Here is an 18,095-nt window from a genome sequence, read left to right as displayed (position 1 = left end):
AGATCATCCGCAGATCTCTCATTCGCGTCGAAAGCAAATAATCAGCGACGATGGCTAAAAGAAGAGAGTCTCTGGGGGTTGAGGAGGGTGGGGCGAGGGGCGAGGGGCGTGAAAGGGCGAGCAAGGGTACACCGGTTCCCTTTATCGGCCGACAAACTTGGTGGAAGCTTGTTCCTCCGGCGAGAGAGGGATTCGCGAAAGAGACGAGGCGTCGAAACAAAAGGGGGCGTAGGCGGTGGTGCAGGAGGGACGAGGGGTGGCGAAGCACAGGTGGGAGCAGAAAACGATCGGGGCAACGAGAACGGAAACAAAAGCGACGCGGGGCGATACGCAGTATGGCGACGCTTCCGGCTCGCTCACCGCACACAATGCACGCTCCCGTGTTAACTTCTGTGCCCCGTGCTTGCTCTTCCACCTCGCACATCCCTCTTGTTCCTTCACCCCCGACCATCCAGAGGCCCGTCACCCCTTTTCGTGCATCGTTCTTCACCCACCCAACGTCGGCAACACACGAGACCACCCTTTTGCTCTCTCTCTCTCTCTCCCTCCCTCTCTCTCTACTTTCTCGTTCCATCCTTTCGAACGAAAGCACGAAATCAAGACTTCCCAACGTTACCTCAGCCGGTGATGATACTCGCGACGACGATACCTTTAATTGCGCCCATGCTCGCGAGCCTGTGCAACAAGTTTCGGGCTGGTCAGACTTCGGAGTGCAACTCCGGTTGCAGTCCTGCACGGGGTTGGGCCTGAAAAATTGATTTAAGAATTGCTGCGAATTCTGGTTGCACTCGGAACTATTTCATCGCGAAAATTAAACATATTTGATTACCTAGAATAATTCTATATGATTTTTCTGCTCGTACAAAATTTAAATGTTTAGTAATTGGTTAGATCCCAACATGTTCAGTAATCTAAACAATATTTCGAATTACTCCATACAGAGTCACCACTCTGAAATTTTCAAGATCATTGTCCTTTTACTTCATCTCTCCAAATTTGTCAAACTCTGAACAGTCAAGAAAAACCATCTCACTAAAAATATCCGGAAACCCAGTGAAAAAATATCCGACGCAATCACGCTCCAGTCTCCATTCTCGAATTTCAGGGGTAGTTCGCAACCGTGTCGACAGTCCTGGCTGTCATATCAACCCCGTTGCCGAAGAATGGCGAAGGGAGGTTCTCAGTAAGGTCCGGATGGACCCGAAGTCTGGATCGAAGCTGTACATATGGGTGTGAAACGGGGTAGTAGGTACACAGAGTATCCCCGTCCCCCCTTTTGTTCGTGTACACTGGCGGGTTTAGATTTAGTGTAGGTGTAGGGGGTGGATGGGTGGTTGCGAGAGGGGGTGTATGAGAGAGCCGGCGCTCTCGCGTTCGAGAGGGGTGCGTCCCGAACACGTGACGCCTGATTCATACACAGACTGCTACGGAATCAATTTGTAATCTTGACTCGAATTAAGGACGACAGAGGGGTGATCGGCGCAGGGGGTGGGCGCGGGTTGCCTGTTCTATGGACAAGGGGGTGGGGGACGGGGTGTAGAAGAGAGGTGGTGTGTGGGAGAAGAGGGGGTGGTGGTTCGGGGATACGTTTATTGGGAAGCGAGCCTGGCATTTGGTCCGAGAATGTGGCACGGCTACACTGGAATCTGAACCGCCTCGCGCCGCGCGCTGAGAGCATTATAGTCTGGTTGTAGGTTATTAGGTGCGTTGGCTAATAGGCATCGATATCGGGTATTAATGGCAGGTAACCAGACGGTGATAATGGGTATCAAAGGGCGGTGTTTCAGCGCGACGCCGGGAATAGTAATAGCGGCTTTTACCTTGTTATTTAATCAATCGCCGTCGTCGTACCTCCGCCCTACTACGCGCTTTTTCCGCCGTCGTAATGGCCGGCCCGCGCCGATACGCTCTGGCTACAGTGCCACCCTCTTTCACCGCCACCCCCCGCGTGTCGCACCGGTACAGGGACATTTTTGGCTAATCGGGAACACGGTTTGTAATTAGCCCAGAGCTGCGCGAGAGGACGCGACGGCCAAACTACTAGCCGGCACAAAATGGTCCGTGTTGCAAGATTTTAGACACTGCGAAAGAATCGGTGATTTCATTCGCGCGCGCCGCCATTAGGCAGTTTAATCCAGTTTCCCCGGCAATTTAGGGACCGGCGAAAGTGTTCCACAGGTAGTCATATTTTTATACTGTTTTTCCAAGTAACCGGGGGTCGGTTTTAATCACTCCATTTAGGCTCCGCAAATTTTTCCCCCATATTTCTCGAATGTGTTTGGAAAATTTGGGGGTTCTTTCTAATAGCATTTTCTTTAGCGGACAATTTGTTAATGTCCCTCTAAAAATATTACAAAATGTATTGCAATGAGGATTTGTGCAAACATGTTAAACACAGAAAGGTTTTAAATAATCTATACATTTTGGTTGATCACACAAGAGTTAAAATATCGTAGAACGTGGGGGTGGGTTATGGTTGCTGGAAGAGCGATTCCAGACGGAAACCTCGGCGGTTCGATTCTCAGGAAGCCGCGTGTTGTGTGAGATCTCCTGTAGCAGCGAGTTCGTCGCATGATCGATGCCCCGGAGCCATTATTACTTGCAGCCCCTTACGTAGTATTGTTACGGACCCCATACGGGGCGGCCGCGTGGGGTGGAAGGCAACAGAAGAACGATGCGTGTGGAAAATCGACGCTACGTGACAAATCGTAATTGAACAATTTCAGTTTGACGCGCGCCACGATTGGACAGGACCTCGGATCTTGGATCGCGTTGATAGAGGCCTCCCAGAACTTTATCGTCCCTTAAAAATAGGGTTCGAGCAAACTGTTACCCTGCAGGTGTGTTCCTTTAGGGTTGCTAATCTCCGGCGAATGATCGATCGAATTTAATTAATTGCACAACAGAGAAAACACCGGAAGAAATGTGTTTGATCATCCTACTCTGTCCCTAAAACACTTTATTTACATTTTATAGCACTGTTAAGCAAGATTATGTCAGTCTACAATTTTTAGCGAATGTAGGGCTACACTGATGTATTTCAAAATATTACAATGATGTAATTCACATTTTATTTACAAGTTTTACACGGTACAAATGTTATTCCTAAAGTGTTCTATCTGGTGTCTGAGATGATCGGAGCGATAAAATGATTCTTCTCGCAGGGGAGTAGTATTTTGGTGTTTAGTGGGACTGGTTAATGCGAACGAGGACCGATTCGCATCCAATTCGGCCGGAGAAGACCACCCCCTCGTTTTCAGAAGTCTCGAATCGCCGTGGGGTGTGATCATGGTGCTACGAATTCGAGCGACGCGTTTACCGAGCATGCCACCGTATCGTCGACGTCGGTCTCCTCGTCCAAGATGGCTACCGGAAATTGCTCGGTGACCTTACTTAGGACTTAGTAGCAGGACTTAAGGGCGCCTAGAAGGGTGGCCGAAGGGTTACCCATCTCGTATCGTCAGAGAAACGGTAGTAGGAGGGACCTATTAATGAGGTAATAGTACAGGGGAATACGAGTCTGTTTCATCCGAGCTTGATGAGGCGTCCCGAATTACATTGTCTTCGTCGGTCATTTCGTTATGGGGTGGTTTCTAACGTTCGTTGGAAGCGTGAACAGCGGTTATACCACGTTGTCTGCCTCGTTGCTTTGTGGCGTGATTTACTAGAATGGGGAAGATTTTTCACGTTGGAATTAAAATTTTGTGTTCCCATTAACCCTCCTTCAACAATGCTGCGGAGTCATTTATGTCCCGTCACGGTGGTTTGCTGGGACAAGCCTCCAGTGACCGTCATAACGTATTGTGCATTATTGAAATATCGGTTTCGAACAGAAATGTCGTCGGCATCGCTTTAAAACTCGTAGGCGTTCCTGACGTTAATATCCCCAATCGTCTACTACCCCAACGGAAATTTTAAAACACCCAAATGTCTCAATAAAATCAAACAATACGAATCCCGGCAATTAGTAATACGAATGCTCAAGTTCTTCCAATGTCGTACTTTCAATTCTCTCCTCTTGAACTAGTTTTTGAGGATTTTATGTATTTATGACACCATGAAAGAATGAATAGGGTTATCTAAAAGAGTAAAGATATTTAAGAATTCCAGAATACCGTTATATTATTGTCAACCTATTAAAGAAAGAAAATACGAAGAAAACCTTCATTTTGCAGAAAGTTCCGCTGTCTAGGAATTATGAACAGCTATAATATTGATTACATAATTTCAAAAAAAATGTTTGATATTTCCACTCGCGATCCAGGAACAATGCAGGTGTTTTTCTCGATCGCGCCGGAGAGAACGAACGAAACACGAGTGACAAAATTAATCGAATGCCGTGGGAAATATTAATTAATTACATTGATCCGGTGAAACGAGCCCGACCGAGGCAATCACCGGTTCGAAAAGACGAAAAGACGAAAGGAAAAAAGAGCGAAATCGCGATCGAGGGTGAAGTGTAGGCGAGGAGAGGAGGAAGGGGTTCCGGAGAGCGATAAAAATTCGCGATCGAACGGTGCGCGCTGTGCAGAGCTGCTTTTCGCAAAAAGTAATGACGGCAGCGACGATAATAATCCGTTTAATTGGCGCACCGACCAAATCCAGGCACAATGGGATTAATTTGAACCAACAGCACTGTTCGCAGCGCGGCCGGCGCCTCTCCACCACGCATGATTTATTTTATTAGAGTAGCTGCGCTTCAATCAAACAAGCTGGCCATCATTAGAATCGTAAAATGCAACCCCGGGAACGAGAGATGCACCGGCGCGAGACACTAATGAGACACGGATTAGCGGTTATGGATTCCGTTTCGTTGATAGAACAAAAAGAGAGAGAGAGAGAGAGAGAGAGAGAGAGAGAGAGAAGTGAAGAAAATTATGAAAAAGAGAGATCGGGGAATCCGTGCGCGAAACAATGTCGCGCGATTCTCGTTCGGCCAAAGCGGAAATTCCGCGCGATTTTCCTGCGGCCGAATCAAACCTTTTATTGCGCAAGTCGTGCGTTTAAATTTCCGTCGTTCCAATCTCGCGGCTGCACAACTGACATTTTTAGTGCACGTTTCAGCGCGAGGAAAATTTATAAAGATCTAAAACAGTGGACAAAGTCTAAAAGATTTTTATATATTCGCTTTCATAAAAGAAATTTGTCTTATCTACTGTCCACTAATTATTTTCTAGGTTCGCCAAATCCAAAAGCTCGATTCTGTGCAAAAATCGGAACGGTGCACATCCCACCGCAAAATTGATATTCATTATTTCATCCCAACGCGACCACGGATTCGTTCCAAGACCCACGTCGAGCTCTTCGCATCGCGTTTCCAACGAGCTCGGAGTCGTTACGGTGGGGAGAAGACCGAAAAATTTTCAATCGAATGCCCACGAGCGTGTATCCTATGCCACGCATCTGCTCCTCTTCTTTTTTCCAAGCTCGGATAATTCATCCCCCGATATACAGGAGACGATTCATCCCCGGCTGCGCGACCTATACGATTAACACGTCGAAAAGCACAAAGACCTTGTCTAGGTATGTCATGGGAATAATATTTTTGTCTCCCCCCCTCTCTCTCTCTCTCTCTCCTCGTCCTATTCTAGACGAGACCCCTCTTCTGGTTATGTTTGCACACACAAACGTTTATCTGTGGGGCACCGTGAAGCACCCCATGCTGCCAGAAAGAAAGAAAAAACCAACGTACAAGTTTTCCATGCCGCAAGATAGAGACTCGGCAAATGTTTGCCACTCCTCTTCACCTAACTCGGGGACTATGTCTCCTCTTTTCACTGGTAATCGTTGCTTTCCACTTTCGGTAATCCTTTCGACTATTTTTGTCATCCTTTCGGGACAGATCAATTTTTTTCACTGTCTCTTTCAAGTGTGTAGGGGATAGGATAGGTTTGCCGAGAGATTAGGATGTTGTGCGAACGCAAGAATCCGTGGGCTGAATGTTTGCGCCCCTGTTTTTCCGTTCATAGTGAGCGTCGATCCTCGAGGAATTGGATTTCACGAAGTAGGCTCTTGAGATGTGTAACAAGGCTTCTTCTCTTCTCCTTTCATACCGATTGTGCGATCAGGATGATTTTAGAGAAAGGACACAGATCAGCAGTTAATCGATATTACTCGGCTGCCGTTCAATTATGAATCGAGCAAGTCTACGGACTCGGAGCTTCTAGGAGGCTGCAAAACGCCATGAAATATGCAACGGTCTTAGAGGGTAGTTTCGATCCGCGCGGGGAGACGTTAAAATGGAATTAACACTTGCGCGCGACTAGGGGTTCAAGATTCATCCCCTATCGTCTCGTCGTCTCGCGAGAAGTTCGCTGCAAAAATATCTTTCGCTGCTGCAACGCGTTATCGGACGAGGCGAGATTAAACTGAGACACTACTACTTCTTCAGAAGCAGTGGAGAAATGTATTAAATAATGTTGGCACCTAATCAATGGACATTTATAACAAAAATGAGTAGGTGCAATTTCAAACAGTTAAATCATTAGCAGAATTAAAAAATTTTGTGACATTATTTTCAAGCTATTAATCATATTAACACTTTACCTACCGGAAGCCTATTAATAGGATATTCAATAATTGTGCTGTACCAAAAGAAAGCATAGAAATTTGCTTTTACATTGCAATCTTAAATGAAACTATTAGATGACGCTATTGAGGGTAACTTGTTAGTTCACAGTGATAATTGCTGTTGCTAATGAAGGTTCTATTAAAAAGTGTTTAACCATGTACCATAGATTTTTCAAAATTATGGGATAATCACCGGTCGGTAATGTGTTAAGAAGGAAATAAATTTCCACTTCACTCCAGTTTGTTGCAATTCAGGTAGACAATTTTTATTTTGCACAATGAAGGAAGAAATGTTTCGCTTTCGCGTTAAAACAGCTCCGACTGCGAAGGGATAAGAAAAAATCATTCGAACAATTCTCCAGCGTAAAAGGGGAGGCCCGAGCGCAGTCAAGGAGAGACAGAATCCAAACAACCGCCCTCGGCAAACATTTTGAGGCCGGTCCGGGGCTAACAATTACCCGCTTAATTACCCGTCGACCCGCGATTGTCCCGGTGACGTCTCCCATTCATTAAAATCGTCTGAGACACCGGTCCGCGGAATATCAGCTCCGCAGCTAAAGCAACCCTTTCATCGACTCTTTATCAAAGTGCTCTCCGACAAAGTGTTCCTCTCCCTTTCGGCGAGGGGTTGACGCCCTGTGGGGGTGAGACCGGGGACAAAAACGCGTTGAAACGAAACCGATCGCTTCGGCAAACAACCCCTTTTGCCGAGGATTATCGTGCCGCGAGTATAAATCGGCTTCGGGGGTTGAAATTACGAGCTAAATCCTGCTAGGTGGATCGGAATCAGGTGCGTTTGAATCTGTCAGAGGTGATCCAGAAAGATAGAAACGGTTTCTCTTTGAGGAGATCTTCGAGGATTTTCTAGTCCTAGTGGGAACGTTCTGGTTCGAGGAACTAGACGTTCTCGATGCTCTCCGAGGTTTGACCACCCTGAGCCATCTGTCGTTTAGAGGGTGAACCAGGCCTCGCGTGTATATGTGCGACCGTGGTGGGGTGAGTTCTGAAGACGCACGGGGGTTGTGAAAGCCTCGCTCGAGAGACTCGCGATGAAATGAACCGGCCTCTCTCTTGTTGCATGATTTATTCCCGCGTTTTGTGTTATTTACGGCCCTGTTTGGACGGCCCGCTTGATTAACGGGGCGGAGAAGGAACGTCGCGCTCATGCGAATCGAACGAGGATTTACCTCGGTAATTGGCCGGATTTCGGCGAGCAAAATGCAATAGATGTTTTACATGAAACCGTGGATTTTTGTACAGATCCTAATGTTCGAGAAGAAACATTTCATACATCCAAAGTTCGTATCTAACACAGGCCAGCGTCTCGCCGTTCGAATTATCCAGAAAGATTCACAGGGGTCCGTCGATCTCGGATCCAGCCACCGCCACAGGGATCGAGAGACGGCTACTTCAAAGTCGCGGCTCGCTGTTGCGGAACCGAAAGCACTCGAGATCCCCGAAACATCTGTCAGGTATCACTCCCCCCGGAGCAACAATGTCCGCGTTAAATCAGGTGAGCGATTCGCAACAATGCTACGGCCAGGACCACCTCTCCGGGACGCTGACCGAGTGCAGAATCGCGGAAGTCTTCGGCTTTCTTCTCTCCTGCTGCTTCTCCGACGTGTGTCGCTTCTTGGATCTGGCTCGTTTGCGAGGAGAAAAAATGTTTTCCCGCGGGGAATGTATTATTCAATGGGAGAGAGAGGATCTTGGGAGCAACGAGCCTGATCGTTGTGCGAATGCTTACGCATCTTTGACGTCCTATACTCACTTTGCGGAGAGAGCACTGCGTTTGAATAATGCAAGTGGAAGATAAGTGGACGAGTCTCTTTCATGCGAGATTCAATTCTCTTGGTGTAATGCCCGATGTCTTCTTCATAAAGACTTGCTCATTTTTTGTTTTCAATTGCTTGGAGATATCTGTCAGAATTGCAATTATTATAAATTAAAATCTGTACTTTATTGGTGGATTTTAATGGACTCCGGTTTGATTTTTGGCTCTGATTTTCAGGGAGGAAAATTCAGAGCTGTTCCCGGAGATCGGCCAGCGAGTTCTGCTCGCTATTATCGGTACGTGACTCTCTGGCCTGGTTCTTCATGTCCACGTCGTGGTTTCGCAGTCAGCTGTCTACGGTCTCGCGAACCGTGCGGTTCCAGTGTCTGCTGTTCCACTTTCGGTTTCGTTGCGACGAGAGCGAGTGCTTGCTGCTGAGAAAAGGTATGACGAATTTCTGTTCGACCATTGCATCCAACTTTCATGAACGCTCTTAATTTTACCCAGCTAAATGCTTTAGACTAAATGAATTCGACGTAACTTCGTTAGACAGTGCTTGTTGTTTTCAACATTAAATGGAATACATTCAGTGTCAGTATTTTTTTCCTTGAATTATCTCGAAAGAAGAAATATACGATTCGGATCACTTTCATAATTATGTGCACAATTGCGCGGAAGATTAATCCAGAAAAGTGGTCCGATCCGAAGGAAGGACTTCCAGGACTAAAACCCCCAATCAGGACAATCCTTCAGAGCGCTGACACACAATCCACACGCATTCGTGTTCGAAAACCTGTTACTCGCTGGAACAAAAAGCAGAACAGTGTCCGAGACACATCGATCGGTTCGTCGGCTCAGGAAATTTCATTTGCAAGGATCCATTGATATCGACGAAAGGATATCAGCCAGGTTGGGTGGATGGGTGGTGGTGGAAGGCCCTAATTGGTAGTCACGGGCCGTAGCTAGCTATCGGCATTCACGTAGAACGGGAACGGCCGCGTAAACCGGTAATTCCATTGCGTATGAATCGCGAACGCCTGGTCCGGATGCACCGCCGTTGCAACTGCATCCGCGTCTCCCTGCAAACCCAACCTCTCTCCCTCGCCCCTCCTGCCCTCTATCCAGGCCAGGCCCCCCACCTCCCCATTCCTCGCTGGTCTCTATCCCAGGAAAGTTATATCGAGTAATCAGCGGGGCATTGTTTTACGAGCCGGTGAATCGGAACGACGATTGAAACGGCGATCTCGATGATGGCCGGCCGGACTAATCTGCTGGGAAGAGGCGAATCGGCCGAGCATTTTTCGCGCGACCACGGACCACCGTTCCAGAAGTGGCTGGCCACCGGCCAAATCGTCGAAACTTTCGCCGGGGAAATTCTGCCCGGGACCTTGTTTGAAAAATATTTCATAGGGGTACCCTCTACCCCCTTCTCTCTCTCTCCCTCTCCCTCACCCTCTCATTCGCTCTCTTCGTCGTTCGCGACTCACCCCCCAGTGAGCTTGACTTTTTCGTCACCGACGACCAGGCGACTGAAACACCTTCAACAGGTGGTGTTTAAGTTTCTGGAATTTAATAAGCCCGGCTGAATGGAACGCGAGCCACGCTGCTGGATCTACTGTCTCCTTTTTTGCCGGACACGGCCTGCATAGTTGCAGGGTTTGTTCTGCGCGCCGACTGCGGGGTCGGGCTATTGTCCCGCTTGTTTAATCACGAATTTTTCGGACGTCTTTGACGCCTAGCACGTCTTGATATAGCGGCAGTATTTCTTCCTCTGCCTTTCTGGGAATTTTTATCCATTCCAGTACATCGTAAATGATCGAGAAACATTTTATTTTGCGTAATAATTCGGAGTCTGCTGCTTAGATAGATCCAATCGGCGTGCCCATTGAACGCAAGTCCACTCAACGATCACGCGTGGCGCATCCGATAAAATATGAAATTCAGGTATGAAATGATTTGCGTTAACCATGCCCGAAGAAATAATAAAACGCGGAAACCGAGCGTAGAACCGTCGGCGGCGGCAGCGGCGCGGCGGTTTGTACGTCACGCAACAGTCAACAGGCGCGGAATTATTTTGTTTCATTTTACTTTACGGCTCCATTTGTTTATTGGCCTAGCAGGGGCGCGTCGATATTTACGCGCTGAGAGAACGAGCGAACGAACGAGCAATCGAGAGAGAGAGAGAGAGAGAGAGAGAGAGGGGTGGGTTGCGTGGGGGTGGGGATCGGGCTAGGACAACCGTGTCGTCGGATCACTTTGAGGATATTTGTCGGATCGTTGGCCAGACAGCCGGGGCCGTCGTGCCGTTGATTAGCGGTCGAATCAGTCGTAATTGTCTGTAACCGAAACAGAATTATCGATCGATCCCCTTCGGCCCCGGTCATCCGGTCCGGTTTCTGCAAGTCGCGCGCGCGAGCCTGCGGTGCGAATTGATAAAAAAGTCATCGCGCCACCCCGCAATTGTAACACCACGTGTCCTGTAATTACGTTTTTTTCCCCCTCCTCCTACTACTACGCCTCCACCTTCCCGCCCCCCGACGAGTTTCGACGGTGAAAACAACCGTGGCTCGGTTTTGTGACTCTGCCACGATCGAACGGGTGTCTTTCGGGCGGTTTTCGGACCGCAATTCCACCCCCGGAACGCGGTATTTATCGAGGTAGTGGTTCGGTCACTCCACCCACTTGCAAATAAGTCGCCAGGATTTTTTAACGTCGGAATTTCTCATTTCATAGTTAGTCAAATTAATAAAGGGATTCATGAAAGAGTAGATTTCACAAAATTCATGAAGTTGAAACCGCACATTCATTTGTTCACTTACTCGCATTTATTCTTTTCCATAGACCACGCTTTTTACAAGTCTGTCTGGCATGAAATACAATTTTGATTGAGGCAATCAACGTGGCATTGAATAAATGTAAATACGGATATTTTCGAATGAAGGATAATGACGTAATCAGAATAATGTAACCGGAGATAACAATGTGTCGTTTAGAAGGAACAGAAGAATTAGAATAAATAATAATAATTTTATTAAACCATCAGCTACAATTGCATTCATCGTATTCAATTCAATCAAACACAAAATGTTGGAGAATGTAAAATAGAGGGTTGTTTCACAGAATAAAAAGATACGCGTTTTGCATTGTAAAAAATACCGGCTGCAGATCAATGCCAAAATTAGCAGGACCAGGCGCTCAAAGACTTCCCCATTTATTTCGCTCAAATATTATTACAAAAGTTCCAAGGGGTGGAACTGCTACCCTCGAAGCTCGCCTCGCTCTCACATCCTCAGCAGCAGATTCACGAATTCCGGGGGTTCAATTAAAAACTAAAGTCCCCCGGAAAAAAAGTGCGCGGAGTGTCATCCGGGCTGCGTAAACCGCAAAACGCCACCTCGAAACTTCTCGACGAGGGGTGGCTCTTCCGCGGACGATAAATCCCGTCGGTCCAGGGTGTTGAAAACTCCGCGACAAAGCTCGGGAATTAACTCTGCTCGATCTCTGCTTCGCCTTTGAGACAATCGTTCCTTTCCACAATCAGAACGACTCGTAGAGAGAACAAGCCAAATTGTCAGAGCAGTGACAAATCAATTTCTTACATTTTCATACAACATGTTTATGAAATTTGCTACTGTCTGTCCGTAAACGTAATTTTAAGCAGAATCACATGTAACGTTCAATATTCATTTTATCGCCTAACTAGCTACCTCTAAAATTGAGAGGCTCTTCAACCTTGAGGACGCATTCCTCCGTCCTTTCGAAAGATCCCACAAGTGTCCCACAATGAAGAAAGGGTTATTCGAAGATCGCAGGACCCTTAGCCGAAGAAAGCCGGGTTGGTCGCAGGGCCGACAATTCATTTAGCATCGGTCTGTGGAAACTTTATAATCACCCTGTACAGAGTCGCGGGGAGGCATCGCGAGGGTAGTTGGTGCCCGGAGGGTTGGCCGAGGGTTTGGGGGACGGGGGTCGTGCGGGGGTGGTTGGCGGAGGGTGGCGGACTGGTCAGACCGGTGGGGTGGTGGGGACGGACACATATACCTACCCGTGTTAGCAACCCCATTGATCTGGCGGTGGACGCGGCAAAAACGAGCTCGAATAGAGGAAGGGTTGGGGGTTGGCGAACCGTGGCTGATGGCGAGGCAGCGCGGGGGAGGATGAGGAGGAGAGAAAGAAGGGGATGGGGTTAGAGAAGAGAGTGTGGGATGTGCGTGCGTGTGTGGTGTACGTGGGTGAGACGGGTGGTCGAGAGTGGGTGGCGGTTGAAAATTTGCGGAGTGCCGAGCTGCACTGGCAGTAACCTCTGCTGGTCTCTGTCTCTCTTGGCTCGGTCCTCTTCATCCCCTAATGTCTTTGTCTCTTTCCATCTCTGTTTAGCTTGGCGGGCAGGTCCGGCCCTCTCTTTCTCCCTCATTCTCTCTTCCTCTATCGTTCCGTTTCTGTCTCTCATCCTCTCTCTGCCCCGTTCCTCTTTATCTCTTTATATCTGGCCGCGTCACCCGTCCTCTCTCTCTCTCTCTCTCTTTCGCTCTCCGTAGCCGATGCTTTCGTTAGTGGTAGCCGGTGTGGCGGATCGGTGTGCCACGTTACGGGTAACTATAGCCACCCACACACCTAGAGCCGCACACTCGGGGCCAGGCCCGCCCGAGGCTCGCCGGTAACGGTGCGGAGTGGCAACGGTGAAAACGCGGCCTACCCATTCGTCCTGTCGAGATTCGGTCGGTTTGTTGGCCCCGCGATATATGGATGGATTCTGCCAGCCTGTACTCTTCCTCTCTCTCTCTTCCTACGTACACGCACACAGAGCCACGCACATGCTACGTACACGGCTGCTCACTCTCTCTCTATCTCCTCTGCTCTCCTCTCTTCTCTCAGTCGTTTCTCTCTCCTCCTCTCTTCGCTCGTGTCCGCCGCGATACCAGCCTGGAGAGACTATCTATTTCACTGGGTTAGCGTTACGCTCTACGGGGGTGGGCGCACCGCCATCTCCGAGGGGACGGCCGCGCCACGTTCTCCGGTGTTTCACCTGCTAAATGTCAGGAAGTGAGAACCCGCTGGCCGACCGACGCACTGGTTAATGGATCCAGCCGGACGACGGACCTCGATCACCACGGATCCAGGATCACCGAAACCTGGACACCAGCCAAACGAACGTTTTTACCGAATTTCGCGTAATTTGTTGACCCACGCCAGATCGTTTATTAATGCGACGAGATTTTTGATCACCGCTGGTCCTGCTTGCGATTCCTCTGGTTTGTACTGCAGGATTTCCGGTCATTTTTGTAACCTGTTCAGTGGAACATGTTATGTTCCTGCGAGTTAACCGAGCGACATCGTGTGACCCTGGGAAAACTGTTGATTTAACCCTTTCCGGTTCGATAGCGAAAAATACTCGAGTAAAATCATTGATAAATCTAAGGGAAAGCATCGTAAAATGCTCCGCAATTTTTAGAAAGAATAAAAATAGTAAAACAATTTCAAAATAAATACTTTCCTATTATTCTCAACTTATTGAAATTAGTAAAAGCATTCTGTTTAATTCCTGCTCCTTGCAATTAATACAGAAAATATTTGCTTCGCTCAAACATCTCGAACATCAAAATACGAATACGAGAAGAAGAACGACGAATAAAATGGTCAAAATTTAACACAGTGCTCGCTTTCGTACAATTAATCGATTAAATTCTATTTAAATTCTGTCGCTTTAAATTTGCTGTTAAAAATCCCCTGAAAATGGCGACGCGCGGTTAACGTTTGAACAGTGTTCGCGCATTGATCAATTTTTGCAGCAGAAGTTTTCTCTTTATTCGGGGAGTGGATGAAGTATCAGACACTTGTTGCTAAGGAAGCGATGACAATTCGGAGGGACAAGAACGCTACCAAAATTTCCTGCCGAGCTCGAGCACGCCATTTCCTTTCATCAGAAGCGTTTTGTGTTGTAAATAGCGACTGGGCCGAGCACACGGGGCTGTGCGTTCCACAGGGAATTCTTAAAAAATATATATCTCGAATTTCCATCCCGGCCGGGCTGTCATTCCCGAATCACGAAGCGAAGGTTGTCAACCCCCCTTCGATTAAATCCGGCGACACCCGTTCTTTGTGCGACAATTAAACGCAGCGAGACTTGTATGCACGCGTGCATTTTAACCAGGAAATGTTAATTTCCTCTCGTTACTCGTATATTTCGCCTAACGAGCTGCAGTGACGACCGAAAAGGAACACGCGTGAATTTTTAATCGTTCATCAAAAAATTCCCCGTTATGTCCGCTCGCTGTCTAATTAAAATTTCCCAACGTGTCTTCCACGCGACTCGGAAATAATTTGCTGGGGATCGTTACAAACGTTCCTTATCGTTCGCTGGTTTATTGCTATCGCGTCTGATTCGTGTACATCGTTATGTTTATTTATCATTTTCTGTGGAATTGGTTCGTACAGTTTCAAGAAAATTTACAGAAAATTTATTAAACTGCGACGTTCATGCATTTTTGCTGAACGCGTGTCGATGGAATTTCAAATAGTCGAAGGATTCAAAGAATTTATTATTTTCAGACAATCTCTTTAAGTTCTGGCCTAATAATATGATCAATCAATAACACCGTTCATCTCATGTTCGGTACTCCACAGAAAAACACTCGCCACCGCGAAATATTGAATTCCACGAAACTCCTGATCTCGCTCTCACCCTTATTTGCGCGAAACGGTTTCTCCACCGTGAAATCCGTAGACGCGGTTCGCAGCAGGCTCGAAGTAAAATCGAATCGGCCCTTCATTATCGCTCAATTTCATCCACGTAAATGCGGTGGAGCACACAGGATGAGGTCGGGCAGCGGCTAGTGTGCGGGGGTGTAGCATCGGGGGTGGTTTGGTCGACGGCGGTGGTGGTACGCGAAGGAAAATCAGCCGGATTGAAAAACTGATGGAATCGGCTGTGTCCAGAGTTCTGTGTGTCGGTGGGACAGATAAAACGCGGGAGAAAGAGCCCGTCGAAAAGACGGGACAGAGAGATCGTCGCTCGTTGCTCTCTCAAAAAAGCGAGAGGAAGAGAGAGAGAGAGAGAAGGGACACGAGCTCGCTCGCTCGTATTATAAAAATCCACAAAATAACCGACGCGGTGGCCATTAGCGATGCTCTTTTAACCCTCGCCATTCAGCCTCGCCCTCGTGATGCGTGTAAATTTTCCAGCGGCGGTCGCTCTCTGGCTACATTTTTCGTCGAGTGCCACTGTGTGTATTGCGGCCCCCCTTGCAACCCCGTACCCCCTCGGGCAGCCGCGCGCACACCCCTAGAGCCCCCCTCGAATCACCCTGCCGGTGGTAATCCGACTGGCTAGCCACTCGCGCCAACAAATACCCTCACCTTCGGCCACCCACTGCCACCACTACCTCCGCCCCTACGTCCGGCCACCCCCGAGCCACCAACGCGACTCTCCGCTGCCGAATAACCACCCTCTCGCCCCCCATTTCCCTCTATTTCCTTCTCTTTCTCCCACCTATCTCCCTCTTCTTCCCCCTGTCTTTCTCTCTCGCCTCCGCTCGCACCCACTGTCTCCCTTCATCCCACGCTCCGTCTCTCTCCGTCCCTTTTCGCCTCGTTTCTCTCTCTCTCTCTCTCTCTCTCTCTCTCTCTCTCTCTGAATTCTCTCTGTCCCGCTCGCTTTAACCGCTCACACTGGCTCCACACTCTCGGGCCCGCACACCGTGGACGCGACTCATCCCACCGTGACCCAACCCGCGGTACACTCTCTGGTGAACCACCCCCGACACCCCGAACACCGCGAAATGCGCGGCGTTGGCCTCGTACACGGGCCACCACACGTCGACGGGAAAATTTTTCACGGCTACTTCCGCCTCTCCAGAGGAGAACACCAGCGCCGCTAGATCGACCGGGATCCCGCGATCCGACGATTCACTACCCTCTCTGGTCCTCTCCTCCTCTCTCTCTCTCTCTCTTTCTCTCGACCATAGTCACCAACCCCTGGCCGCGACCACCCCCGCGCAACGAACCAACCCCTCTCTCTTGATGTCTCTCGCTTGCTCGCTCGTTCGCTCGCTCTCTCGACAAGCTCGTGTGCACCACCGACGAACCCACCCCTCGCGACCGGGACACGATTTTCGTCGTAACCTGTCTGACGTTGTTTGTTCGACGTCGTGTATACTGTTTGATGCTTTTTTCTCTCTGTCTTGCTTTCTTTCCGCGAGTTTTCCATCCCCGGAACTTCCCCCTCCGATCGCCGCCGCTGATTTCTTCCTCTCGGTTTTTGTTTTCCGCTGGGCTTGTGCAGATTGGTTTTCTCTTTTGTTTGGCTTTCAAGCGGCAGGAGTGGAGATCGCGGGGAGGGGTTGTAACGAAGGATTTTCGGGGATGATTTTCGGTGATCTTTGGTCTGGGGATTTCTGGTGAATTACTACTTTGCGTAGAATGTAAAAATTGTTCGAATCTGTCTCCATGAACCCGACTACCCTTGAAATCTAAAGCCTCGGTACGCAAAACCTGCATTTATTCTCTTCAAAAAATGAGGATAAAAATGGAGCCGACTCTGTGGGTCTCCTAACCATGCTCATCCCTCAAGGAACCACACCCCGGTGAAAATAACCAAACACTGTGTCTCGCGATACGGACGCGACCATAATGGGTTAAAGTCCATCGACGTGGTTGGCTACGTGATGGGTGCGAGCATTAACTAAAAACCGAACCGAGTGGTTCGCTCGGCGAGCCCACGATGGAACGGCGCGGTGGCCGTGTGTGCGGGGGCGTGTGGGTGGGAAAGGGGGCGGCTGATGCCAGAGGACCGTGACAGGTACTGCGTTGGACCTCGCTTTAACGTACAAACCGAGAGCGGAGTGTGTACGCGTACATGAGACCCGAGCGCACGCTGCTCGATGCTGGAAAATGCCAATCCGCGTTCATCATCCCCTCACGGCCATCAATGATAGTCTGCCATAATTTCCCGGCACCGAACCAACCCTTAATTACATTTATCTTTCCAGGGACTCTTGTGTGTCTTCTTCACACGCAAACTAGGACGACTTTAGTTCGACTCCAAAACCCTTCTATCGGCGTCAACACGATTTACCAACGGCCCTGCAATCATTGGGCGAGGTTGTTCACCCCTTGGTCGACCAACCAAATTTCGATTGTTCGGTATGTCGCTACTGCGATTTTTTTTCGCACGATCGAATGCAGAACTGCCCGGAGATACAAATACCGCCGCGAGTCCGGAAATTTTTCTGGCTCTGCGATATTAATTGCTCGGCAAGTGTTCACGCGATATAGATAATAGAAAATTCACAATCGTTCTTGTGATAGAGATTTCAATTGCTCTATATTCGATGTAAATTATAATTTCAGTAGAAATTGACGTTTTTCCGCCTTCTCGTATACAGAACCAATTTATTTAAAAAATATTGCAATTTCACTCACGGCATATCAATCCTAGAAATCATCCCCAGTGACCAAGAAATTTAAATTATATTTTAACTCGAAAATTAAACATTTCCTCCGAAGTAGAATATTTCCATTCCCTATGATTTTTTAAATTGTATGGATATCAAATTGGTATAAAACCTCGAACGATTGTATGTAATAATTCGACTGCGGATCTTTGTGTAAAATAAAAATGTTCTGCATCAATTGTGCGAAACAGGAATAGTATGAACATTAATTTCATCCCTTAATGACTTTGTTACATTAAAAACGACATTAAGATATTCTTGAATTTGTCTAACCTTTACTGTTTTATATTTGACTCAAC

General features: G+C 48.2%; 1 protein-coding gene across 1 annotated transcript in view; it reads left to right on the top strand.

Moving 5' to 3' along the window:
* Window positions 1–8,679: 8,679 nt before the first annotated feature.
* Window positions 8,680–18,095, top strand: part of LOC143214838 (uncharacterized) — a 46,706-nt gene continuing 37,290 nt past the window's right edge. Inside the window, exon 1 of the mRNA XM_076436309.1 lies at window positions 8,680–8,788. The gene's annotated coding sequence lies outside the window, so the exon portion shown is untranslated. The remainder of the gene's footprint in view (window positions 8,789–18,095) is intronic.

Source organism: Lasioglossum baleicum, chromosome 13 (genome assembly GCF_051020765.1).
Source record: "Lasioglossum baleicum chromosome 13, iyLasBale1, whole genome shotgun sequence".
NCBI classification, from domain to species: domain Eukaryota; kingdom Metazoa; phylum Arthropoda; class Insecta; order Hymenoptera; family Halictidae; genus Lasioglossum; species Lasioglossum baleicum.
This window is presented reverse-complemented; position numbering and strand designations above follow the sequence as displayed.